Raw genomic sequence first — 12,500 nt, 5'->3', positions numbered from 1 at the left:
AAGCCAGCAGGCAATGTTGTACATAAACTTCTGGTGTACTGAACTTTTCAATCCACGTTTATGAGTGCATAACCATATACTAGTGTAGACGCTGTCGATTGAGCGGTCAATTATGAGATCATTAAGAGCTACCGCGTGGTCCGGCTAACGCTTTCAGCGACTAACGCTACTCTCGCTAACTAATGTTAGACAGGTAACTTCTGAAAGTGTTTGGCTGAAGATCATCGGTGCAAAGAGGACAAAGTAGTCTCGAACTATCATATCGACAGATCTGTAAATCTGAGTCAGGCTGAAAGCACCACTTTAATTCTTGTGTTTACCAGAGATGAACTCGTACGTTTCTCGGAAAATAAGTCATTCAGCATGAAAAACAGCATCAGACATGACTAATGGACTAGAGAGATCTACAGAGATCTACAGAGATCTACAGAGATCTACAGAGACCAAAACGACCGATTAGTCGACTAATCGACTAAGAGGGAGCAGCGCTAGTTCGTAGACCTGCTTTAGAAGTGGACCGCTCCTATAACTACGTTCCTGTGACTACTTGGTCAGAAAGAGGCTTATGATTGGTCGTAGGCTCCAAGTAGGCGGGACTAGAGGGAATTAAAACCAGCTCCGATGTGTGACATTTAGTTCAGGGTATCGAGAATGAGACGGCAGTAGGGCTGGGCGATATGGAGAAGACCAAACATCACGATATTTTTACCCAAATACCTCGATATCGATACCGCAACGATATTGTTGATAGTGTTAACTATCGGTGCTTTCACAACATATTTATACAATGAGATTTTAGATAAATACGTTACATTACGTGTCATTTAGCTGACGCTTTTATCCAAAGCGATTTACACTTGCTATATATATGAGAGGTGGCACACCTCTGGAGCAACTAGGGGTTAAGTGCCTTGCTCAGGGACAAGGAGAAGGAGGGGAAAGAAAGGGGGGGTTCCCACAAAAAAATTCCACACCAATAAAAATCAAAAAAAAGGCACTGCTGGGATAAATAATCATCAGTAATGTGGATATAATGACTAAGTGGGTAAAGGCGAATAATAGAACAGTTACAACAGTCTGGTAAGTTCAGGAAATGACATCACTTTACTGTAACGCAGCCTTTACAACCAGGAGAAGACACTTATGTCATATTACGATATCCAAAATCTAAGACGATATCTAGTCTCACATCACGATATCGATATATTATGGATTTATATTGCCCAGCTCTAGACGGCAGCATTTTAAATGTGTCCGTGCCGACATTATTGGTTTCTCTTTCTGAACTTTTCAGTTCCTTGTGCGACAGTTTCTGGTCTATTACAGGTGTATTTTATTTCAATTATTTTATTTTCGGGTGGTTTTGTATCGCCATTTGTCATTAATGCTTTTCTTTGCCTATGAATTGTGTAAACAACTTATTCTAGGATTAAGTACTTTGTCCTCTTTAAGTCTGCAGAGCTCATAATCATTTTTAATAATCCCAACCCAGTGAAAAGCAGCTTTTACAGAACCTGACCCGTAAACAAACACGAGTAATGTCCCTTCCCGTACACGAGAAGGGACATTACTGAAGTCTTGACATCTCACACCAGGGCTCGAACATGGACTTTTTGAGGCCACTCGTCCTTTGGACATTCGCGTTTCACTTGTCCGTGCACAAAAGTCATTCGTGCATACATCTAATGCAGAATTCGAACAAACACTATCAACATTACTCAGTCCTTCCAGAGAAAAGCTGACTTATTTTAGTGATTGTTGCAGGGCAAAAATCCTTGATTATGTGCATCTTAAAAAATGCGATATGGAATAATGCTCTATATGATATTTATGCAATTTTATGCAATGAAATTGCGGGAACTTGCAAAAACTGCAGTTTGATGAAAAAGAGAAAACAAAGTGATTCCCCCCTAAACAACAGGCTTGTAGTTGGAAAGCATTTAAATGTTAGTGGTAAAAAAAGGCGAAAAAACGTGGAAAAAGACTGTAGAAAGAAGGAAGAAAGGCAAGAATAGGTCCAAAATAGTAACAAAAACTTTGAAAAAAAAAAAAGACCCAAACTTAGGGCGACAAAAAAATTCCCCAAAAAAAGCGAAAAACTTTGAAAAAGGTGACAAAAACTTCGAAGAGAAAAAGACAGCAGGAAAAAAGTGAGGAAGAAAGGCAAGAAGAGGTCAAAACAAACGACAAAACCTTAAAATAAAAAGGTGAAAACTTCAAAAACAGCGACAAAAAACCTTTGAAAAAAGCGACAGTAGAAGTTAAAGTGCCCATATTATGAAAAAAACACTTTTTCTGGTGATTTGGGGTGTTATTTTGTGTCTCTGGTGCTTCCACACACATGCAAACTTTGAAAACAATCCATCCATGGTGTTCTGAGTGAGATACGGTTTCTGAATGTGTCCTGCCTTCAGTCTCCTGGTGAGCTGTTCAAATCGGCCTTGAGCTGGCTAACCACAACCGTTAGCTCGTAGCGTTAGCGTTAGCATGCTAACGCTAGCATGCTACGTCGTTCTCAATAGCAAAGCGCTGCTACAACACACACAAGTTCACCATAATCTACCAGAAGAACTACTTCCATGTGCTCCCTGGTTTAGAAGAAGTCTCCCAGCTGATCCTGCTCCTTGGAACTGACTGAAGTTGGAGAAACAGCCTTTATTTTACTGTCTCTAGAGTTAGCTAGCTGACATGAGCTACGATCTGAGCTACTGAGCATGTGCGAGTGCAATCAAAGATAGTAGTGAAGAAGAAGAAGAAAAGAGGTCTCACTCTGTAGCTAAAACAGAAACCAGGTGAAAAGAGGATCTGCAGCAGTGAGAGAGCTGTGCAGTACAACAACAATATGGTGTTTTTTGAAAATTGCTATTGAGAACGAGGTAGCATGCTAGCGTTAGCATGCTAACGCTAACGCTACGAGCTAACGGTTGCGGTTAGCCAGCCGATTTTTAACAGCTCACCAGGAGACTGAAGGCAGTGTCTGTGTCTGTGTCTGTGTGTGTGTGTGTGTGTGTGTGTGTTATGTGTTGTGATTGTGTAATGTTGTTGTGCTGTGTGTGTGTGTGTGTGTGTGTGTGTGTGTTTCTCTGTCTGTATAGTTTGTGTGTGTGTGTGTGTCTGTGTGTGTGTGTGTGTGTGTGTGTGTGTGTGTGTGTCTCTGTCTGTATGGTGTGTGTGTGTGTGTGTGTGTGTGTGTGTGTGTGTGTGTGTGTGTGTGTGTGTGTGTGTGTGTGTGTGTGTGTGTGTGTGTGTGTGTGTGTGTGTGTGTGTGTGTGTGTGTGTCTGTGTGTGTGGATGAGATCATCGAGGATGCACAAGTGGAGAAAAACACAACAGGCAAAAGCTGGATTCCAAGACTGACCATCTGCATCCATCACCAACCTGACGCTAACCAGACTGTGTGTGTGTGTGTGTGTGTGTGTTTGTGTGTGTGTCTGTGTGTGTGTGTGTGTGTGTGTGTGTGTGTGTGTGTGTGTGTGTGTGTGTGTGTGTGTGTGTGTGTGTGTGTGTGTGTCTGTGTGTGTGTGTGTCTGTGTGTGTGTGTGTGTGTGTGTGTGTGTGTGTGTGTCTGTGTGTGTCTGTGTGTGTGTGTGTGTGTGTGTGTGTTTGTATGTGTGTGTGTGTGTGTGTGTGTGTGTGTGTGTGTGTGTGTGTGTGTGTGTGTGTTTGTATGTGTCTGTGTGTGTGTGTGTGTGTCTGTGTCTGTGTGTGTGTCTGTGTGTGTCTGTGTGTGTGTGTGTCTGTGTGTGTGTGTGTGTTGTGTGTTTGTATGTGTCTGTGTGTGTGTGTGTCTGTGTGTGTGTGTGTGTGTGTGTGTGTCTGTGTGTGTGTGTGTGTGTGTGTGTGTGTGTGTGTGTGTGTGTGTGTGTTTGTATGTGTGTGTGTGTGTGTGTGTGTGTGTGTGTGTGTGTGTGTGTGTGTGTGTGTGTGTGTGTGTGTGTGTGTGTGTGTGTGTGTGTGTGTGTGTGTGTCTGTGTGTGTGTGTGTGTGTCTGTGTGTGTGTGTGTCTGTGTGTGTGTGTGTGTGTGTGTGTGTGTGTATGTGTCTGTGTGTGTGTGTGTGTGTGTGTGTGTGTGTGTGTGTGTGTGTGTGTGTGTGTGTGTCTGTGTGTGTGTGTCTGTGTGTGTGTGTGTGTGTGTTTGTATGTGTCTGTGTGTGTGTGTGTGTGTGTGTGTGTGTGTGTGTGTGTGTCTGTGTGTGTGTGTGTGTGTGTGTGTGTGTGTGTGTGTGTTAGTACTCCAGAGGCCCAGAGCTGATCGTCATCGCTACACTAAACTACTACAGATAGAAGCCAAACCGACAGAATTTGTATTCGGAAATGGGCCAGAACCTAGCTTTGCTTCCCCCCTCTCACTCTCATTCCCCCTGCTCTGGCGTTTCCTCCTCTCATTCCCTGTGCTCTGGTGTTTCCCCCTTTCATTCCCTGTGCTCTGGTGTTTCCCCCCTCCCCTCATTCTCCCTGCTCTGGCATTTTCCCCTCTCATTCCCCCTGCTCTGGCATTCCCCCCTCTCATTACCTCCTGCTCTGACATTACCCCTCTCATTCTCCTGCTCTGCATTTCCCCCTCTCATTCTCCTGCTCTGACATTTCTCCCCCTCTCATTCTCCTGCTCTGCAGCGTTTCCCCTCTCACATTCCTCCTGCTCTGACATTTCGCCTCATACTCTGTCTCCCCCTGCTCTCACATTTCTCCCTGCTCTGACATTACCTCCTGCTCTGACATTTCCCCCCTCTCATTCCCCCTGCTCTGACGTTTCCCCCCCTCATTCCCCTGCTCTGACATTTCCCCCTCTCATTCTCCCTGCTCTGACATTTCCCCCCCCTCTCATTCCCCCTGCTCTCCTTACAGGAAAACACTGCATGCATAAAACATCCCTCCATTCAACCAAGTCATTTCTACATTCCTTTTTATACCCTGAGAGCTTTTCGGAGCCTCACACTACGAACGTACGATATATTACGTTTTATTATTACGCAACGTAAAGCGCCAAAGCCCGCCGGCGCGTCGCAGAGCAGCCTCAGATTAACGCATCAGTCGCCACGGCAACAGAGGACGTGTCCTCAATCTAATTTCCCGTCCACACCTCTGTGCCGACGGGTCGCTTAAAAGATATTTAGGCTGCGCGGCGCTCATCTGGATGTTTTGCATATCTTAATTGGTGCTTACAAAGCATACAAACGAGCCGGCCAGCCCTAATTAATTAGCTGCGTGGGGGTTTTCTTCTTCTTTAGTGTCTGTCTGTCTGTCTGTCTGTCTGTCTGTCTGTCTGTCTGTCTGTCTGTCTGTCTGTCTGTCTGTGCTGCTTTCATTTTCTTTGTCCAAACATGAATTTAATCAATCAGGTCCATTGAAGAAGGGACTCGTGGTTATTACGGTGGCAGAACAGATGTGACGCTGACACGAAGGAGAGACGGTGACACGATGATGTGCTGCCATCGATGTAGAGTAACGTCCACCGTTTCCATGGCAGCCAACAGCATGAATAATACAACGAATACAACGATGTAAACAAATGATGTAATGAGCCTTAAATCCAGGCCAATCCAAACATGTAGTTTGTAGGGTGACTTGTGTAGTTTGTAGGGTGTCTTGTGTAGTTTGTAGGGTGTCTTGTGTAGTGTGTAGGGTGTCTTGTGTAGTGTGTAGGGTGTCTTGTGTAGTTTGTAGGGTCTTGTGTAGTTGTAGGGTGTCTTGTGTAGTGTGTAGGGTGTCTTGTGTAGTGTGCAGTGTGTCTTGTGTAGTTTGTAGGGTGTCTTGTGTAGTGTGTAGGGTGTCTTGTGTAGTGTGTAGGTTGTCTTGTGTAGTGTGTAGGGTGTCTTGTGTAGTGTGTAGTGTGTCTTGTGTAGTTTGTAGTGTGTAGGTTGTCTTGTGTAGTTTGTAGGGTGTCTTGTGTAGTGTGTAGGGTGTCTTGTGTAGTGTGCAGTGTGTCTTGTGTAGTTTGTAGTGTGTAGGTTGTCTTGTGTAGTTTGTAGGGTGTCTTGTGTAGTGTGTAGGGTGTCTTGTGTAGTGTGTAGGGTGTCTTGTGTAGTGTGTAGGGTGTCTTGTGTAGTGTGTAGGGTGTCTTGTGTAGTTTGTAGGGTGTCTTGTGTAGTGTGTAGGGTGTCTTGTGTAGTGTGTAGGGTGTCTTGTGTAGTGTGTAGTGTGTGGGTTGTGTGTAGTTTGTAGGGTGTCTTGTGTATTGTGTAGGGTGTCTTGTGTAGTGTGTAGGGTGTCTTGTGTAGTGTGTAGGGTGTCTTGTGTAGTGTGTAGTGTGTCTTGTGTAGTGCGTAGGGTGTCTTGTGTAGTGTGTAGGGTGTCTTGTGTAGTGTGTAGGGTGTCTTGTGTAGTGTGTAGGGTGTCTTGTGTAGTGTGTAGTGTGTCTTGTGTAGTGCGTAGGGTGTCTTGTGTAGTGTGTAGGGTGTCTTGTGTAGTGTGTAGGGTGTCTTGTGTAGTTTGTAGGGTGTCTTGTGTAGTGTGTAGGGTGTCTTGTGTAGTTTGTAGGGTGTCTTGTGTAGTGTGTAGGGTGTCTTGTGTAGTGTGTAGGGTGTCTTGTGTAGTGTGTAGGGTGTATTGTGTAGTGTGTAGGGTGTAGTGTGTAGTGTGTAGGGTGTCTTGTGTAGTGTGTAGGGTGTCTTGTGTAGTGTGTAGGGTGTCTTGTGTAGTGTGTAGTGTGTCTTGTGTAGCGTTTAGTGTGCAGTGTGTAGTGTGTAGTGTGTAGTGTGTAGTGCGTAGTGTGTCTTGTGTAGTGTGTAGGGTGTCTTGTGTAGTGTGTAGGGTGTCTTGTGTAGTGTGTAGGGTGTCGTGTGTAGTGTGTAGTGTGTATTGTGTAGTTGTTGTGTAGTGTGTCTTGTGTAGTGTGTAGGGTGTCTTGTGTAGTGTTGTGTGGGTGTCTTGTGTAGTTTGTAGGTGTCTTGTGTAGTGTGTTGTGTGTCGTGTGTTTGTGTGTAGTGTGTCTTGTGTAGTGTGTAGGTTTGTTGTAGTGTGTATTTGTGTTGTGTAGTGTGTCTTTTTGTAGTGTGTAGGTGTCTTGTGTTTGTAGTGGTAGGTATGTGTGTCGTGGTAGTGTGTAGTGTTTTAGTGTGGTGTGTATGTGTAGGTGTCTTGGTGTATTGTAGGGTGTCTTTTGTAGTGTGTAGGGTGCTTTGTAGTGTGTAGGTGTGTTTATGGTTGTTGTGGTAGTGTGTAGTGTGTTTGTATGTGTGTCTTGTGTAGTGTGTAGGTGTCTTGTGTAGTTTGTTAGTGTTTCTGTGTGTATGTTTAGGGTTAGTTGTGTAGTGTGTAGTTGTGTTGTGTAGTGCGTAAGGTGTGTCTTGTGTAGTCATTAGATGTTTTGTTAGTGTGTAGGGTTTTGTGGTTTAGGGTGTAGTGTGCAGTGTGTAGTGTGTAGTGTGTGTGTAGTCTTGTGTGTGTGCTTGTAGTGTGTAGGGTGTCTTGTGTAGTGTGTAGTGTGTAGTGTGTAGTGTGTAGGGTGTAGTGTGCAGTGTGTAGTGTCTTGTCTGTGTAGTTTTGGGTCTTGTGCTTGTGTAGTGTGTAGGGTGTCTTGTGTATGTGTAGGTGCTTGTGTAGTGTGTAGGGTTTTGTGTGTTGGTTATGTTAGGTTTGTGTATGGTAGGATTGTCTTGTGTATGTTATGTGTGTGTGGGGATGGTGTGTGCGTAGTGTAGGTTTTTAGGTGTGGGTTTTGTGTTGTGTGTAGTAGTAGTGTGTCTTGTGTAGTAGTAGGGTGTCTTGTGTGTTAAAGGGTGTCTTGTGTAGTGTGTAGGGTGTCTTGTGTTGTGTGTAGGGTGCGTTTATAGGGTTCTTGTGTAGTGTGGTTCTGTGTAGTTTTAGGGTGTTTGTGTAGTGTGTAGGGTGTTGTAGTTGTGGAGGTTTTAGGGGTCGTGTAGTTTAGGGTGTTGTGTAGTGTTTGTGGTTTTAGGTGTTTGTGTATGTGTAGGGTGTCTGTGTAGTTTGTAGGTTTGGGTGTTGTATTTAGGGTGCTTGTGTAGCGTGTAGGGTGTAGTGTGTAGTGTGTAGTGTGTGTCTTGTGTAAGCGTGTGTGTGTAGTGTGTAGTCGTAGTCGTGGTGTGTTTGTAGATGTGTTTTGTTTGGGTGTCTTGTGTAGTGCGTAGTGTGTCTTGTGTAGTCATTAGGGTGTCTTGTGTAGTTAAAGGGTGTCTTGTGTATGTAGGGCTTGTTGTGTAGGGTGTCTTGTGTAGTTGGTAGGGTTTCTGTGTAGATTAGGGTGCTTTGTGGTTTAGGTGCTGTGTTGTGTAGGGTGTCTTGTGTAGTTTGTAGAGTGTCTTGTGTAGTTTGTAGGGTGTTTGTGTAGTTGTAGTGTCTTGTGTAGTTTGTAGAGTGTCTTTGTGTAGTCTATGTAGGGGGTGTTTGTGTAGTTGTAGGTGCTGTGTAGTGTGTAGGGTGTCTGTGTAGTTGTAGGGTGTCTTGTGTAGTGTAGGGTCTTGTGTAGTTGTAGGGTTCTTTACGTGTAGGGTGTAGTGTGTGTGTGTAGTGTGCTTGTTAAGCGTATGTGTGTTGTGTAGTGTAGCGTAGTTGTTTTTGTATATTAGGTTTGTTGTTAGTGTGTAGGGTGTCTTGTGTAGTTTGTAGGGTTGTGTAGTGTAGGGTGCTTGTGTTGTGCGTGTAGGGGTAGTGTGCAGTGAGTAGTGTGCTTGTGTAGTGTGTCTTCTGTAGTGCTGTGGGTGTCTTTGTGTGTTTGTAGGGTGTCTTTTATGTAGTTTGTAGGGTGTCTTGTGTAGTTTTAGGTGTCTTGTGTAGTGTGTAGGGTGTCTTGTGTAGTTTGTAGGGTGTCTTCTGTAAGCGTGTGGTGTTTTTGTGTAGTTGTTGTTGTTTGTTTAGCGTGTAGGGTGCTTGTTTAGTTTGTAGGGTGTCTTCTGTAGCGTGTAGGGTGTCTTGTGTAGTGTGTAAGTTGTCTTGTGTAGTGTGTAGGGTGTCTTGTGTAGTGTGTAGGGTGTATGTATGTGCAGGTGTGTGTGTATGTGTGTCTTGTGTAGTGCGTAGTGTGTCTTGTGTAGTCGTAGGGTGTCTTGTGTAGTTTAAAGGGTGTCTTTGTGTAGTGTGTAGGGTGTCTTGTGTGTCGTGTGTAGGGTTGTTTGTGTAGTGTGTAGGTGACTTGTGTAGCGTGTAGGTGTCTTGTGTAGTTTCTAAGGTGTTTTGTAGTGTGTAGGGTGTCTTATGTAGTTTTGGGTGTCTTGTCCGTGTAGGTGGTTTTTGTGCGTTAGGGTGTCTTGTGTAGTTTGTGTTCTTGGCGTGTAGGGTGTCTTGTGTGGTTGTAGGGTGTCTGGCTTGTGTAGTGCGTATTAGGGTGTCTTGTGTAGTCGTAGGGTGTCTTGTGTAGTTTAAAGGGTGTCTTGTGTAGTGTGTCTTGTGTAGCGTGGTGTGTCTTGTGTAGTGTGTAGGTGTCTTTGTGTAGTTTGTAGTGTGTCTTGTGTAGTGCTTAGAGTTGTCGTGTAAGCGTGTAGGGTGTCTTGTGTAGTCGTGTAGGGTGTCTTGTGTAGTGTGTAGGGGTCTTGTGTAGTGTGTAGGGTTGTCTTGTGTAGTGTGTGGGTGTCTTGGTAGTTGTAGGTCTGTGTAGCGTGTAGGGTGACTTGTGTAGTGTGTAGGGTGTCTTGTGTAGTGTGTAGGGTGTAGTGTGTAGTGTGTAGTGCGTAGGGTGTCTTGTGTAGTGCGTAGGGTGTCTTGTGTAGTGCGTAGGGTGTAGTGTGTCTTGTGTAGTGTGTCTTCTGTAGTGCGTAGGGTGTCTTGTGTAGTGTGTCTTCTGTAGTGCGTAGGGTGTCTTTTGTAGTTTGTAGGGTGTCCTGTGTAGTTTGTAGGGTGTCTTGTGTAGTTTGTAGGGTGTAGGGTGTAGTGTCTGTGTGGTTTTACCTACCTATATATATATATATATATATATATATATATATATATATATATATATATATATATATATATACACAGGCAATGTAACTTATATAATACATAGCTTCAAAATATGAGTGTGTCAGATGTTTTTGCAGTTTCAGTTCAGGGTCTTTATTTGTGGGAGCAGGGTGTGTGTGTGTGTGTAGATGCAGTGAGAAGCAGGGAGTGTGTGTGTGTGTGTGTGTGTGTGTGTGTGTGTGTGTGTGTGTGTGTGTGTGTGTGTGTGTGTGTGTGTGTGTGTGTGTGTGTGTGTGTGTGTGTGTGCGTGCCTGTTTCTTGGCCGTATCTAAATCAAAACAATGGGGAAAAGGTCCGGTACACCAGCACCCCTTCAGCACGAATACAACGATGTAATAAGAGTAAAACTGCACGAGCTCTTCTTGAAACGAAAGCAACGTCTTTCACAAATGTGACGCGACACAATCGGAGCTTCTCAAAGACTTCAATCTGACTTCAGATCAACAGAGCAGGAACAGAGGCGGCCGCTGAATAACAAAAGACACCTCGGATTTCATTACGCATCCGGACAGCGGCAGATTCCTCCCCCAGTTATTGATGCAGGAAACCAGAGACCGTGGAGAAGGAAGGACTCAATATGTCAGGATGACCGGTGCTCGGCCGAGCTAATAACAGGCCGGGACGCCACACGGGCTAAAGTAAAGACTTCCCTACCTGCTGAGAAAGTAATAAAAACAGAAACAACAGCTGTGACTCAAAACATCAGCCTCACACACACACACACACACACACACACACACACACAAAATAAAGAAAGGGACATCTAATAAGATTTCATTGATTGTATTAGGATGGTGCAAGTGCACATACACACACACACATACCAACACATACATAGTCCGTGGCACTATCTTTGTGGGGACCTGTCATTGACACACCTAGGTACTGTCAGGGCACGCCCTCATACTCTGCTTCTGACTGGCTAGTAGTCCTTACCTAGGTAGTGTCAGGGCACGCCCTCATATTCTGCTTCTGACTGGCTAGTAGTCCATATCTAGCTACTGAGCATGTGCGACTCCCAACAAAGATGGAACAGAAGTGAGAGGTCTCACTCTGTAGCTAAAACAGAGAGCTCAACACACAGGGTGAAAAGAGGAGCTGCAGCAATGTGCAGTATAACAAAAAATATGGTGTTTTTTGAAGATTACCTATTCTGATACAACCTCTAAATACAATTATGAACCTGAAAATGAGCAGGATATGAGCACTTTAACAGATTTATGGACAGACATCGAAGGTAACAACATCCTCTGAAAGCGTGAATCTAAAAAGATGTGCATCGTGCCCGCGCGTTCACTAATGTCTCTAAGAAGGAGCTTACTATTTGGGATGCAAATTGCAGCAATCAGGGGCAAAGATGTTTTAAAGTACCATAATCAGCGACAAAAAAAAAAAGAAAACGGCACACTGCTTCACGCACAAGTATGTTGTGTTAGCTCTGCCCTTCCTCTCTGGCAGCAAAATCACTTATCACGTTTACATGCACATAATAGTCAGGTTTTTGGCCCCTTATTCGGTGAAGACAATGCTCGGACTGAGCTGCTTCCACGGCTAATGGGAGTTGATATTCCACTAATATTCCCATTTAAATGCAGCCGCACGAAAATAGGATTTTTTGCCAAAGTTTTCCAGCGGTGGCGGACTTGTTACACGGTGCGAACACAGCCTCCCTCTTTCATTTCCTTCGACCAGCTTCTTGAAAAGGTCGGCGAGGCGATGTGTGTGCTCATATCACGAAAACCTGTTGATATTCAAGTCCTTGATAATGTAAAAAAAAAATAAAAAAACGACAAAAATCACGAAAAAAATGACAAAAAATGCAGGAAAATGTCACTTTTTTTCGTCGTTTTTGTAACTTTTGTTGTTTTTGTCACTTTTTTCTAAGTTTATATCATTTTTACCGATGTTTGTCACTTTTTCCGAAGTTTGTCATTTTTTCTACGTTTTTGTCACTTTTTTCTACGTTTTTGTCATTTTTACTGACGTTTTTGTCACTTTTTTCTACATTTATGTCACTTTTTCCTACATTTATGTCATTTTTACCAACGTTTTTGTCACTTTTTCTACGTTTGTCATTTTTTCTATGTTTTGACGTTTTTGTCACTTTTTCTACGTTTCTGTCATTTTTACTGACGTTTTTGTCACTTTTTTCTACATTTATGTCACTTTTTTCTACGTTTACATCATTTTTACCGATGTTTTTGTCACTTTTTTCTACATTTGTCACTTTTTTCTACGTTTACATAATTTTTACCGATGTTTTTGTCACTTGTTCCTACGTTTGTCATTTTTACTGACGTTATTGTCACTTTTTTAGACATTTTTGTCACTTTTTTCTACATTTATGTCACTTTTTCCGACATTTTTAAGACGTTTTTGTCACTTTTTCCAACGTTTTTGTCACTGTCCCACAGGTGTGTTTATCTGGGAAGCCCCGTCAGCTGTCGACACGTCTCGGCATCGGCGCCATAAACGCAAACGCCATAAACGCCATCAACGCCATAAAGGCCATAAACGCCATAAAGGCCGGCATATACAGCCATTCTGTTATTGATTAAAGCGTCTGTGTGGCAGGGTTCAAACTCCAGCTCGGCTAATGAGCCAA

Source organism: Perca fluviatilis, chromosome 13, assembly GCF_010015445.1.
Source record: "Perca fluviatilis chromosome 13, GENO_Pfluv_1.0, whole genome shotgun sequence".
Taxonomy (NCBI): domain Eukaryota; kingdom Metazoa; phylum Chordata; class Actinopteri; order Perciformes; family Percidae; genus Perca; species Perca fluviatilis.
The sequence above is the reverse complement of the archived record's forward strand: the minus strand, read 5'-3'. Positions refer to the sequence as shown.